Raw genomic sequence first — 13841 nt, forward strand, 5'->3', positions numbered from 1 at the left:
CAGGTACAGTACCTTTTTTATGGTCTGTACCGATTTTTGGCTCTCCAAACTTCCATTGAAAGTATAGGAAAAGGTACCCGTGGCCGCACCCACTTTCCTAATTTGTACCGATTTTTAAGTGTAAAATGTTGGAGGGTATGCACATGTGGGCTTTATGCAAAGGTGCAGCAGTATAAACTCCTGGTAATTTGCAGAGTTTTAATAAGAGATGCGCTAAAAAGATAGACAGGGGAGGCGCTGCCTCACCTGTCATAGACTTTTTACACCAGAGTTTTGACTATAAAAATGATTAGAATAATAAACAGAAGATATTTCTAACACATTCTTTGTATTTTTCATATACTTTATACAGTCAAAACTCTGGCGCAAACGTTAGTATGACAGAAAAGGCTCTGCCTCACCCCATCGCACGTCACTGATTTGCAGTGCTTACCAACCACCACTGCTGCTGAGAAAGATTTGCAGGGGGTATTTGCAGGTACTAAGCACTGGTGGTACTAAGCCTCTGATGGAGGGGCCCGGTGAGGGCCCAGGTCCGCCGCCACTGCCACCCTCTCAACGGGTGTGGGTTGATAGACAGTGTCAAGTTAGACAGTCAATAGATAGACACCATGGGCGGGATGTATTAACATACATCGCTGCCCATCGCAGCAATGTTGATTGCATATGTACTAACATATGTGATCAACATTTCAATGCGGTGATGGAGGGTCTCCACACTCCCCGCACGCCGGGAAGCAGCAGCAGGATGTCCCCAGCGCTTCCTCCTCCCCCCTGCAGCCGGAAGGACCTCCGGCTGCGTTGTTAGGGGGATGAGGAGTTTACCTTCCAGGTCCAGGCTGCCTGGAGGAAGGTATGCCGGGGGGAGGGGGGTAAGCAAAGATGGCAATACCCTGGACGGCGAAAAGCCGGCAGCTGGGTCTTAGTACATTTGAAAATGCGGCAAAAAACCCCAAAAACTGGGATTTTACCACATTTTTCCCTTAGTATATCCCGCCCCATATGTTAGACAGACATTAGGTCGACAGGGTCAAAAGGTCAACATGAAAATGGTGGACAGTACAAAAGGTCGACAGGGTAAAAAGGTCATCTGGGTCAAAAGGTCGACATAAAATGGTCGGCAAAAAAAGGTAGAAACCATGTTTTTTGCATTTTTGTGGTTTGTGTGGATAGTTTTGTCATCTGGAACCCCCAATTGTAGAAAGGCATACCCTCACGGGGCTTACTTCACTCGCCACACTTCGGGCTCGGTGGCTCGCTGCACTCGCCACTAGGTTTATAACCAACTCTATGTCGACATGGATACAGAAGGTATGAAATAGTCCAAAAACATATGAAATAAAAAAAACATTTGTCTATCTTTTTTATGTTGACCATTTTCATGTCAACCTTTTAACCCTGTCGACCTTTTGTACTGTCTACCTTTTTCATGTAGACCTTTTAACCCTGTCGACCTAATGTCTGTCTAACATATGTTGTCTATCTAACAAGACACTGTCTATCTATCAACCGGATACCCTCTCAACCCCATTATGTGTCAGCAGCGGAGGAGTGATCACACTGATCGTAACCTCCTCTAGATTTGCCCTTGGCTGTGGGTCACAATAGCACCCCCAAATCTGTGCTTTTCTTTCCATAATTTGCATAAGGAGACAAGCAATCTGCGATTAAGCCACACACCCCAACTCGTACCTGGGCTGCCACGGCTCTCTATGCCACTACCAACCATGTAACCTGTGTCCACACAAGAATACTTTGCAACTAAGCAGTTACCCCTTAGTCACTGATTGCCCCTATAATTTAGCCAGGGCAGATAAACACACACACAATATTAAATGGTAACACTTTGCAAATAATTGATTTTTTTTTTTCCATTGTTACATGATATAAGTCACATTTCAGTATTCTCTGTAAAGGTTTTCATTCATACAGATAAATTGAATGTTTTTCCATCTACATGTTCTCCTCGTCCTCTGCTCTGATATTCCTATAGGATACAGGCTGCAGCTTTGTGTTCTATCCCAGGGCAATGGAAATAAACAACTCAGCCTGATTATAAAAATAAATGATGGAAACACACAAAATGAAAACAGTAAAAAAATGAATTTAATAGAATTGTATGAGCATGTAAAAGCCAATAGAGTAAACATATCTGAAGGCAAAAATCATTTTTGTAACTATACAAGTGTAAAAGCCCTATACCAACTGGAAATATCTGCTACATTTATATTTGTAGATCGACAACAATTGGTCTTCACTTCTTTAGGGGAAAATATTAGTAGAGGCAGTTTTAATGAGCAAGAAGACTGTGGACTTCTTACAGAGTTCTTCATTCAACAGTGGAGATGTGAATGAAATGGATTTAACTGTAACTCGCCCTTATTTATGCGCACAGTTGTGGAGCTTACGCATTGTGCAAACAAGAAAGATGCACTCCTAAAATTGTCCAATTATCCCCAAAGGAAGAGGAACATGTTAAAATTCCCCTTCTCCTCTTTGTGTTCCCTTCTCGATGAACAAAAACCCCAAATTCAGCTCCTGATGCCTCACAGTTCAGACAGGCTGAAGTTTCAAGCCCTCACCCCCTCGCTGATTCTTCTGAGACACCAGGAACCCAATTCTGTAAATGTCAGCATTGTGAGTATGTCAATATTTAGCAGATTTCGGCATGTTGACAATTAGATGCTTACCCCACTTGAAGTATAAAGAAGAAACTATCTTAATGCATGCTGATTGAAGCTATGGTAGGTAGAAACCGATAAGGGAATCTTCTCTGTGTGTTAAGCTCAGTGGAGAGTAAAACTATTGCTTGGGAAGGGTATGACTGGTATTCGTTATGTGCTTTAAATCACCCTATGGTAGATTAACGTTTTTTGATCATCATTTATTTTCTCCATTCCACTGTATGAACTGATTCTGGAAGGTACAGTATTATGACACCTTCTTCTTGTCCATGGTTTTATGTGAAAACTCTGTATGAAAAGCTGGAGAATCTGTCCTGACTTCAGCGTCTAGTGACTATATTGGGTAGTTTTCAATAGAGATGAGCGGGTTCGGTTCCTCTGAATCCGAACCCGCCCGAACTTCAGTTTTTTCTTCACGGGTCCGAGCGACTCGGATCTTCCCGCCTTGCTCGGTTAACCCGAGCGCGCCCGAACGTCATCATCCCGCTGTCGGATTCTCGCGAGGCTCGGATTCTATCGCGAGACTCGGATTCTATATAAGGAGCCGCGCGTCGCCGCCATTTTCACACGTGCATTGAGAGTCATAGGGAGAAGACGTGGCTGGCGTCCTCTCCGTTTAGAGAAGAGAGTGAGACAGTAGAGAGAGACACAGTAGTAGTAATTTTGGGGAGCATTATTAGGAGGAGTACTACTATACTACTACTACTTGCTGAAGTGATATAGATTAGATAGTGTGACTGTATTGTATTAATTATCTGACTTGTGGGGGAGACACTGACAGTGGGGAGCAGTTAGAGTCTGAGAGCAGGACTCAGGAGTACATATAACGTACAGTGCACACTTTTGCTGCCAGAGTCAGTGCCACACTGCCATTGTTGTGACCACACTGACCACCAGTATAATATATTTTGTGATTGTCTGCTTAGGACTCGGAGTACTAGTTGCAACGTGACCTGACCACCAGTTTAATAATCAATCACCACCAGTTTAATATATATATATATATATATATATATATATATATATATATAATTGTATATAATATATATATATATATATAATATTGTATACCACCTACCCGTGGTTTTTTTTTTTTCATTCTTCTTTATACATACTACTATAGTAGCTTATTGTAGCAGTCTGCGGTGCTGTTGAGCTGACAGTGTCCAGCAGGTCCGTCATCAGTCATTACATAATAAATATATATAGTACCTGTCCGGCTGCAGTACTAGTGATATTATATTGATTTCATCTCATTATCAATAATTTATCATCCAGTCTAGACTCTATATTAGCAGCAGACACAGTACGTTAGTCCACGGCTGTAGCTACCTCTGTGTCGGCACTCGGCAGTCCATCCATAATTGTATACCACCTACCCGTGGTTTTTTTTTTTCTTTCTTCTTTGTACATACTACTATAGTATAGTAGCTTACTGTAGCAGTCTGCGGTGCTGCTGAGCTGACAGTGTATAGCAGGTCCGTCATCAGTCATTACATAATAAATATACATACCTGTCCGGCTGCAGTACTAGTGATATTATATTGATTTCATCTCATTATCATCCAGTCTATATTAGCAGCAGACACAGTACGTTAGTCCACGGCTGTAGCTACCTCTGTGTCGGCACTCGGCAGTCCATCCATAATTGTATACCACCTACCCGTGGTTTTTTTTTTTCTTTCTTCTTTATACATACTACTATAGTAGCTTACTGTAGCAGTCTGCGGTGCTGCTGAGCTGACAGTGTCCAACAGGTCCGTCATCAGTCATCATTACCTAATAAATATATTATCTACCTGTCCGGCTGCAGTACTAGTGATATTATATATACATACATATATATATTGATTTCATATCATTATCATCCAGTCTATATTAGCAGCAGACACAGTACGGTAGTCCACGGCTGTAGCTACCTCTGTGTCGGCACTCGGCAGTCCATCCATAATTGTATACCACCTACCCGTGGTTTTTTTTTTTCTTTCTTCTTTGTACATACTACTATAGTATAGTAGCTTACTGTAGCAGTCTGCGGTGCTGCTGAGCTGACAGTGTCCAGCAGGTCCGTCATCAGTCATTACATAATAAATATACATACCTGTCCGGCTGCAGTACTAGTGATATTATATTGATTTCATCTCATTATCATCCAGTCTATATTAGCAGCAGACACAGTACGGTAGTCCACGGCTGTAGCTACCTCTGTGTCGGCACTCGGCAGTCCATCCATAATTGTATACCACCTACCCGTGGTTTTTTTTTTTCTTTCTTCTTTATACATACTACTATAGTAGCTTACTGTAGCAGTCTGCGGTGCTGCTGAGCTGACAGTGTCCAGCAGGTCCGTCATCAGTCATCATTACCTAATAAATATATTATCTACCTGTCCGGCTGCAGTACTAGTGATATTATATATACATACATATATATATTGATTTCATATCATTATCATCCAGTCTATATTAGCAGCAGACACAGTACGGTAGTCCACGGCTGTAGCTACCTCTGTGTCGGCACTCGGCAGTCCATCCATAATTGTATACCACCTACCCGTGGTTTTTCTTTTTCTTTCTTCTTTGTACATACTACTATAGTATAGTAGCTTACTGTAGCAGTCTGCGGTGCTGCTGAGCTGACAGTGTCCAGCAGGTCCGTCATCAGTCATCATTACCTAATAAATATATATCTACCTGTCCGGCTGCAGTACTAGTGATATTATATATACATACATATATATATTGATTTCATATCATTATCATCCAGTCTATATTAGCAGCAGACACAGTACGGTAGTCCACGGCTGTAGCTACCTCTGTGTCGGCACTCGACAGTCCATCCATAATTGTATACCACCTACCCGTGGTTTTTTTTTTCTTTCTTCTTTGTACATACTACTATAGTATAGTAGCTTACTGTAGCAGTCTGCGGTGCTGCTGAGCTGACAGTGTCCAGCAGGTCCGTCATCAGTCATCATTACCTAATAAATATATATCTACCTGTCCGTCTGCAGTACTAGTGATATTATATATACATACATATATATATTGATTTCATATCATTATCATCCAGTCTATATTAGCAGCAGACACAGTACGGTAGTCCACGGCTGTAGCTACCTCTGTGTCGGCACTCGGCAGTCCATCCATAATTGTATACCACCTACCCGTGGTTTTTTTTTTCTTTCTTCTTTGTACATACTACTATAGTATAGTAGCTTACTGTAGCAGTCTGCGGTGCTGCTGAGCTGACAGTGTCCAGCAGGTCCGTCATCAGTCATCATTACCTAATAAATATATATCTACCTGTCCGGCTGCAGTACTAGTGATATTATATATACATACATATATATATTGATTTCATATCATTATCATCCAGTCTATATTAGCAGCAGACACAGTACGGTAGTCCACGGCTGTAGCTACCTCTGTGTCGGCACTCGGCAGTCCATCCATAAGTATATTAGTATCCATCCATCTCCATTGTTTACCTGAGGTGCCTTTTAGTTGTGCCTATTAAAATATGGAGAACAAAAATGTTGAGGTTCCAAAATTAGGGAAAGATCAAGATCCACTTCCACCTCGTGCTGAAGCTGCTGCCACTAGTCATGGCCGAGACGATGAAATGCCAGCAACGTCGTCTGCCAAGGCCGATGCCCAATGTCATAGTACAGAGCATGTCAAATCCAAAACACCAAATATCAGTAAAAAAAGGACTCCAAAACCTAAAATAAAATTGTCGGAGGAGAAGCGTAAACTTGCCAATATGCCATTTACCACACGGAGTGGCAAGGAACGGCTGAGGCCCTGGCCTATGTTCATGGCTAGTGGTTCAGCTTCACATGAGGATGGAAGCACTCAGCCTCTCGCTAGAAAAATGAAAAGACTCAAGCTGGCAAAAGCAGTAGCACCGCAAAGAACTGTGCGTTCTTCGAAATCCCAAATCCACAAGGAGAGTCCGACTCCAATTGTGTCGGTTGCGATGCCTGACCTTCCCAACACTGGACGTGAAGAGCATGCGCCTTCCACCATTTGCACGCCCCCTGCAAGTGCTGGAAGGAGCACCCGCAGTCCAGTTCCTGATAGTCAGATTGAAGATGTCAGTGTTGAAGTACACCAGGATGAGGAGGATATGGGTGTTGCTGGCGCTGGGGAGGAAATTGACCAGGAGGATTCTGATGGTGAGGTGGTTTGTTTAAGTCAGGCACCCGGGGAGACACCTGTTGTCCGTGGGAGGAATATGGCCACTGACATGCCTGGTGAAAATACCCAAAAAATCAGCTCTTCGGTGTGGAAGTATTTCAACAGAAATGCGGACAACAGGTGTCAAGCCGTGTGTTGCCTTTGTCAAGCTGTAATAAGTAGGGGTAAGGACGTTAACCACCTCGGAACATCCTCCCTTATACGTCACCTGCAGCGCATTCATAATAAGTCAGTGACAAGTTCAAAAACTTTGGGTGACAGCGGAAGCAGTCCACTGACCAGTAAATCCCTTCCTCTTGTAACCAAGCTCACGCAAACCACCCCACCAACTCCCTCAGTGTCAATTTCCTCCTTACCCAGGAATGCCAATAGTCCTGCAGGCCATGTCACTGGCAATTCTGACGAGTCCTCTCCTGCCTGGGATTCCTCCGATGCATCCTTGAGTGTAATGCCTACTGCTGCTGGCGCTGCTGTTGTTGCTGCTGGGAGTCAATCGTCATCCCAGAGGGGAAGTCGTAAGCCCACTTGTACTACTTCCAGTAAGCAATTGACTGTCCAACAGTCCTTTGCGAGGAAGATGAAATATCACAGCAGTCATCCTGCTGCAAAGCGGATAACTGAGGCCTTGACAACTATGTTGGTGTTAGACGTGCGTCCGGTATCCGCCGTTAGTTCACAGGGAACTAGACAATTTCTTGAGGTAGTGTGCCCCCGTTACCAAATACCATCTAGGTTCCACTTCTCTAGGCAGGCGATACCGAGAATGTACACGGACGTCAGAAAAAGACTCACCAGTATCCTAAAAAATGCAGTTGTACCCAATGTCCACTTAACCACGGACATGTGGACAAGTGGAGCAGGGCAGGGTCAGGACTATATGACTGTGACAGCCCACTGGGTAGATGTATGGACTCCCGCCGCAAGAACAGCAGCGGCGGCACCAGTAGCAGCATCTCGCAAACGCCAACTCTTTCCTAGGCAGGCTACGCTTTGTATCACCGCTTTCCAGAATACGCATACAGCTGAAAACCTCTTACGGCAACTGAGGAAGATCATCGCGGAATGGCTTACCCCAATTGGACTCTCCTGTGGATTTGTGGCATCGGACAATGCCAGCAATATTGTGTGTGCATTAAATATGGGCAAATTCCAGCACGTACCATGTTTTGCACATACCTTGAATTTGGTGGTGCAGAATTTTTTTAAAAACGACAGGGGCGTGCAAGAGATGCTGTCGGTGGCCAGAAGAATTGCGGGACACTTTCGGCGTACAGGCACCACGTACAGAAGACTGGAGCAACACCAAAAACGCCTGAACCTGCCCTGCCATCATCTGAAGCAAGAAGTGGTAACGAGGTGGAATTCAACCCTCTATATGCTTCAGAGGTTGGAGGAGCAGCAAAAGGCCATTCAAGCCTATACATCTGACCACGATATAGGAGGTGGAATGCACCTGTCTCAAGCGCAGTGGAGAATGATTTCAACGTTGTGCAAGGTTCTGATGCCCTTTGAACTTGCCACACGTGAAGTCAGTTCAGACACTGCCAGCCTGAGTCAGGTCATTCCCCTCATCAGGCTTTTGCAGAAGAAGCTGGAGACATTGAAGGAGGAGCTAACACGGAGCGATTCCGCTAGGCATGTGGGACTTGTGGATGGAGCCCTTAATTCGCTTAACAAGGATTCACGGGTGGTCAATCTGTTGAAATCAGAGCACTACATTTTGGCCACCGTGCTCGATCCTAGATTTAAAGCCTACCTTGGATCTCTCTTTCCGGCAGACACAAGTCTGCTGGGGTTGAAAGACCTGCTGGTGAGAAAATTGTCAAGTCAAGCGGAACGCGACCTGTCAACATCTCCTCCTTCACATTCTCCCGCAACTGGGGGTGCGAGGAAAAGGCTCAGAATTCCGAGCCCACCCGCTGGCGGTGATGCAGGGCAGTCTGGAGCGACTGCTGATGCTGACATCTGGTCCGGACTGAAGGACCTGACAACGATTACGGACATGTCGTCTACTGTCACTGCATATGATTCTCTCAACATTGAAAGAATGGTGGAGGATTATATGAGTGACCGCATCCAAGTAGGCACGTCACACAGTCCGTACTTATACTGGCAGGAAAAAGAGGCAATTTGGAGGCCCTTGCACAAACTGGCTTTATTCTACCTAAGTTGCCCTCCCACAAGTGTGTACTCCGAAAGAGTGTTTAGTGCCGCCGCTCACCTTGTCAGCAATCGGCGTACGAGGTTACATCCAGAAAATGTGGAGAAGATGATGTTCATTAAAATGAATTATAATCAATTCCTCCGTGGAGACATTGACCAGCAGCAATTGCCTCCACAAAGTACACAGGGAGCTGAGATGGTGGATTCCAGTGGGGACGAATTGATAATCTGTGAGGAGGGGGATGTACACGGTGATATATCGGAGGATGATGATGAGGTGGACATCTTGCCTCTGTAGAGCCAGTTTGTGCAAGGAGAGATTAATTGCTTCTTTTTTGGTGGGGGTCAAAACCAACCCGTCATTTCAGTCACAGTCGTGTGGCAGACCCTGTCACTGAAATTATGGGTTGGTTAAAGTGTGCATGTCCTGTTTATACAACATAAGGGTGGGTGGGAGGGCCCAAGGACAATTCCATCTTGCACCTCTTTTTTCTTTAATTTTTCTTTGCGTCATGTGCTGTTTGTGGAGTGTTTTTTGGAAGGGCCATCCTGCGTGACACTGCAGTGCCACTCCTAGATGGGCCCGGTGTTTGTGTCGGCCACTAGGGTCGCTTATCTTACTCACACAGCTACCTCATTGCGCCTCTTTTTTTCTTTGCGTCATGTGCTGTTTGGGGAGTGTTTTTTGGAAGGGCCATCCTGCGTGACACTGCAGTGCCACTACTAGATGGGCCCGGTGTTTGTGTCGGCCACTAGGGTCGCTTATCTTACTCACACAGCTACCTCATTGCGCCTCTTTTTTTCTTTGCGTCATGTGCTGTTTGGGGAGTGTTTTTTGGAAGGGCCATCCTGCGTGACACTGCAGTGCCACTCCTAGATGGGCCCGGTGTTTGTGTCGGCCACTAGGGTCGCTTATCTTACTCACACAGCTACCTCATTGCGCCTCTTTTTTTCTTTGCGTCATGTGCTGTTTGGGGAGTGTTTTCTGGAAGGGCCATCCTGCGTGACACTGCAGTGCCACTCCTAGATGGGCCCGGTGTTTGTGTCGGCCACTAGGGTCGCTTATCTTACTCACACAGCTACCTCATTGCGCCTCTTTTTTTCTTTGCGTCATGTGCTGTTTGGGGAGTGTTTTTTGGAAGGGCCATCCTGCGTGACACTGCAGTGCCACTCCTAGATGGGCCCGGTGTTTGTGTCGGCCACTAGGGTCGCTTATCTTACTCACACAGCTACCTCATTGCGCCTCTTTTTTTCTTTGCGTCATGTGCTGTTTGGGGAGTGTTTTTTGGAAGGGCCATCCTGCGTGACACTGCAGTGCCACTCCTAGATGGGCCCGGTGTTTGTGTCGGCCACTAGGGTCGCTTATCTTACTCACACAGCTACCTCATTGCGCCTCTTTTTTTCTTTGCGTCATGTGCTGTTTGGGGAGTGTTTTTTGGAAGGGCCATCCTGCGTGACACTGCAGTGCCACTCCTAGATGGGCCCGGTGTTTGTGTCAGCCACTAGGGTCGCTTATCTTACTCACACAGCTACCTCATTGCGCCTCTTTTTTTCTTTGCGTCATGTGCTGTTTGGGGAGGGTTTTTTGGAAGGGACATCCTGCGTGACACTGCAGTGCCACTCCTAGATGGGCCCGGTGTTTGTGTCGGCCACTAGGGTCGCTTATCTTACTCACACAGCTACCTCATTGCGCCTCTTTTTTTCTTTGCGTCATGTGCTGTTTGGGGAGGGTTTTTTGGAAGGGCCATCCTGCGTGACACTGCAGTGCCACTCCTAGATGGGCCCGGTGTTTGTGTCGGCCACTAGGGTCGCTTATCTTACTCACACAGCTACCTCATTGCGCCTCTTTTTTTCTTTGCGTCATGTGCTGTTTGGGGAGTGTTTTTTGGAAGGGCCATCCTGCGTGACACTGCAGTGCCACTCCTAGATGGGCCCGGTGTTTGTGTCGGCCACTAGGGTCGCTTATCTTACTCACACAGCTACCTCATTGCGCCTCTTTTTTTCTTTGCGTCATGTGCTGTTTGGGGAGTGTTTTTTGGAAGGGCCATCCTGCGTGACACTGCAGTGCCACTCCTAGATGGGCCCGGTGTTTGTGTCGGCCACTAGGGTCGCTTATCTTACTCACACAGCTACCTCATTGCGCCTCTTTTTTTCTTTGCGTCATGTGCTGTTTGGGGAGGGTTTTTTGGAAGGGACATCCTGCGTGACACTGCAGTGCCACTCCTAGATGGGCTCGGTGTTTGTGTCGGCCACTAGGGTCGCTTATCTTACTCACACAGCTACCTCATTGCGCCTCTTTTTTTCTTTGCGTCATGTGCTGTTTGGGGAGGGTTTTTTGGAAGGGACATCCTGCGTGACACTGCAGTGCCACTCCTAGATGGGCCCGGTGTTTGTGTCGGCCACTAGGGTCGCTTATCTTACTCACACAGCTACCTCATTGCGCCTCTTTTTTTCTTTGCGTCATCTGCTGTTTGGGGAGGGTTTTTTGGAAGGGCCATCCTGCGTGACACTGCAGTGCCACTCCTAGATGGGCCCGGTGTTTGTGTCGGCCACTAGGGTCGCTTATCTTACTCACACAGCTACCTCATTGCGCCTCTTTTTTTCTTTGCGTCATGTGCTGTTTGGGGAGGGTTTTTTGGAAGGGACATCCTGCGTGACACTGCAGTGCCACTCCTAGATGGGCCCGGTGTTTGTGTCGGCCACTAGGGTCGCTTATCTTACTCACACAGCTACCTCATTGCGCCTCTTTTTTTCTTTGCGTCATGTGCTGTTTGGGGAGGGTTTTTTGGAAGGGACATCCTGCGTGACACTGCAGTGCCACTCCTAGATGGGCCCGGTGTTTGTGTCGGCCACTAGGGTCGCTTATCTTACTCACACAGCTACCTCATTTCGCCTCTTCTTTTCTTTGCGTCATGTGCTGTTTGGGGAGGGTTTTTTGGAAGGGACATCCTGCGTGACACTGCAGTGCCACTCCTAGATGGGCCCGGTGTTTGTGTCGGCCACTAGGGTCGCTTATCTTACTCACACAGCTACCTCATTGCGCCTCTTTTTTTCTTTGCATCATGTGCTGTTTGGGGAGGGTTTTTTGGAAGGGACATCCTGCGTGACACTGCAGTGCCACTCCTAGATGGGCCCGGTGTTTGTGTCGGCCACTAGGGTCGCTTATCTTACTCACACAGCTACCTCATTGCGCCTCTTTTTTTCTTTGCGTCATGTGCTGTTTGGGGAGGGTTTTTTGGAAGGGACATCCTGCGTGACACTGCAGTGCCACTCCTAGATGGGCCCGATGTTTGTGTCGGCCACTAGGGTCGCTTAGCTTAGTCATCCAGCGACCTAGGTGCAAATTTTAGGACTAAAAATAATATTGTGAGGTGTGAGGTATTCAGAATAGACTGAAAATGAGTGTAAATTATGGTTTTTGAGGTTAATAATACTTTGGGATCAAAATGACCCCCAAATTCTATGATTTAAGCTATTTTTAGTGTTTTTTAAAAAAAACACCCGAATCCAAAACACACCCGAATCCGACAAAAAAAATTTGGTGAGGTTTTGCCAAAATGCGGTCGAACCTAAAACACGGCCGCGGAACCGAACCCAAAACCAAAACACCAAACCCCGAAAAATTTCAAGTGCACATCTCTAGTTTTCAACCCCTGGATTTATTGTACCCATTTTCAGCCTTGCGGATCAGGCTATACAAGAAGGGGTAAATGGCGCTCGTGTATCTGGATACTTTGCGTGGGCTGCAACCTGTGAATGAAGCACCTCCAAATGACTTCACATAGACAATATTAATAATGGGTTTTCACAGGTGCGCCTGGCATGGATTGTGTCTTGAAAAGAAATATATAGTGGCCTGACTCCTAATTAAAAATACATTGATGCCCTTGACAAATGAGAGATATGGTAATGGTAATGACAATATGCAATAAACGATATTGAAGTAAAAACTGTGTTTTTATTCTGTAAATAAATAGCAATAATTAATGCTTAGAAGCAAATCAAGGGGGGGGGGGAAGGGGGTAGTGGGTTGTAGGGAGATTCCTCTGCTGTCAATGGCAGTGATGGAGTTCCTCGTTATATACAGGTAGGACTATCTGTAATGCTGCTCACTTCAGAAAGATGGCGTCCCACCTCTGAGTGAATTCTTTAATAAGTGCAAAAAAATGTCCAGAGCTGGTAGTGGAGTAACTGAATGTCTTTTAATGCCGGTGGGAAAAGAAAAAAGAAAATAAGGGGTGCCCCTAAATTGCCGCTGGCGATATGGGGTCAGGATAGGGCTGGTGCTAAGGTAGTGAGGACTCCGGACAGGCTGTACCCCTCTACGCCCTGGGTTACCCCGATCTCGCTCTCCTGAGCGCAACGCGGTGTCCCGGGCAGAAGGGGATCACTCGTGAGTCTTGGAGAGAGAGGTAGGGGCTGCTTCTAGCACTGTTAGTGCTGTCCGCCGCGCCTTCTCCTCTCCTACAGAGTCCCTTACCTGTTAGCTTCTGCTCCGTCTCCTTGTCCCTCCGCCAGCGGTCTGCTCTGTGTCTGTCGCGCCCGGCGTCCTCACGCACTTCCGGGTTGGTCCGTCCACGTGCCCAGGCTCGGGTAGATCCGGGTCCCGTCTCTCTCTTGTCTCGTCCTCCCTCCTTCTGGTCTCTTATTCAAACGCTCTGTTACACTATACTGGAAATGGGTGTAAATAGGTGGTTCTGTTCGTGTGCTCCAACGCGTATCGGCCAGTGTTGGCCTTCGTCAGGGAGTCCTTTTCCGCCATCTTAGGTGTGGACTATTTAGCCCACATCCA

The sequence above is a fragment of the Pseudophryne corroboree genome, chromosome 4 (genome assembly GCF_028390025.1).
Source record: "Pseudophryne corroboree isolate aPseCor3 chromosome 4, aPseCor3.hap2, whole genome shotgun sequence".
Classification (NCBI taxonomy): Eukaryota; Metazoa; Chordata; class Amphibia; order Anura; family Myobatrachidae; genus Pseudophryne; species Pseudophryne corroboree.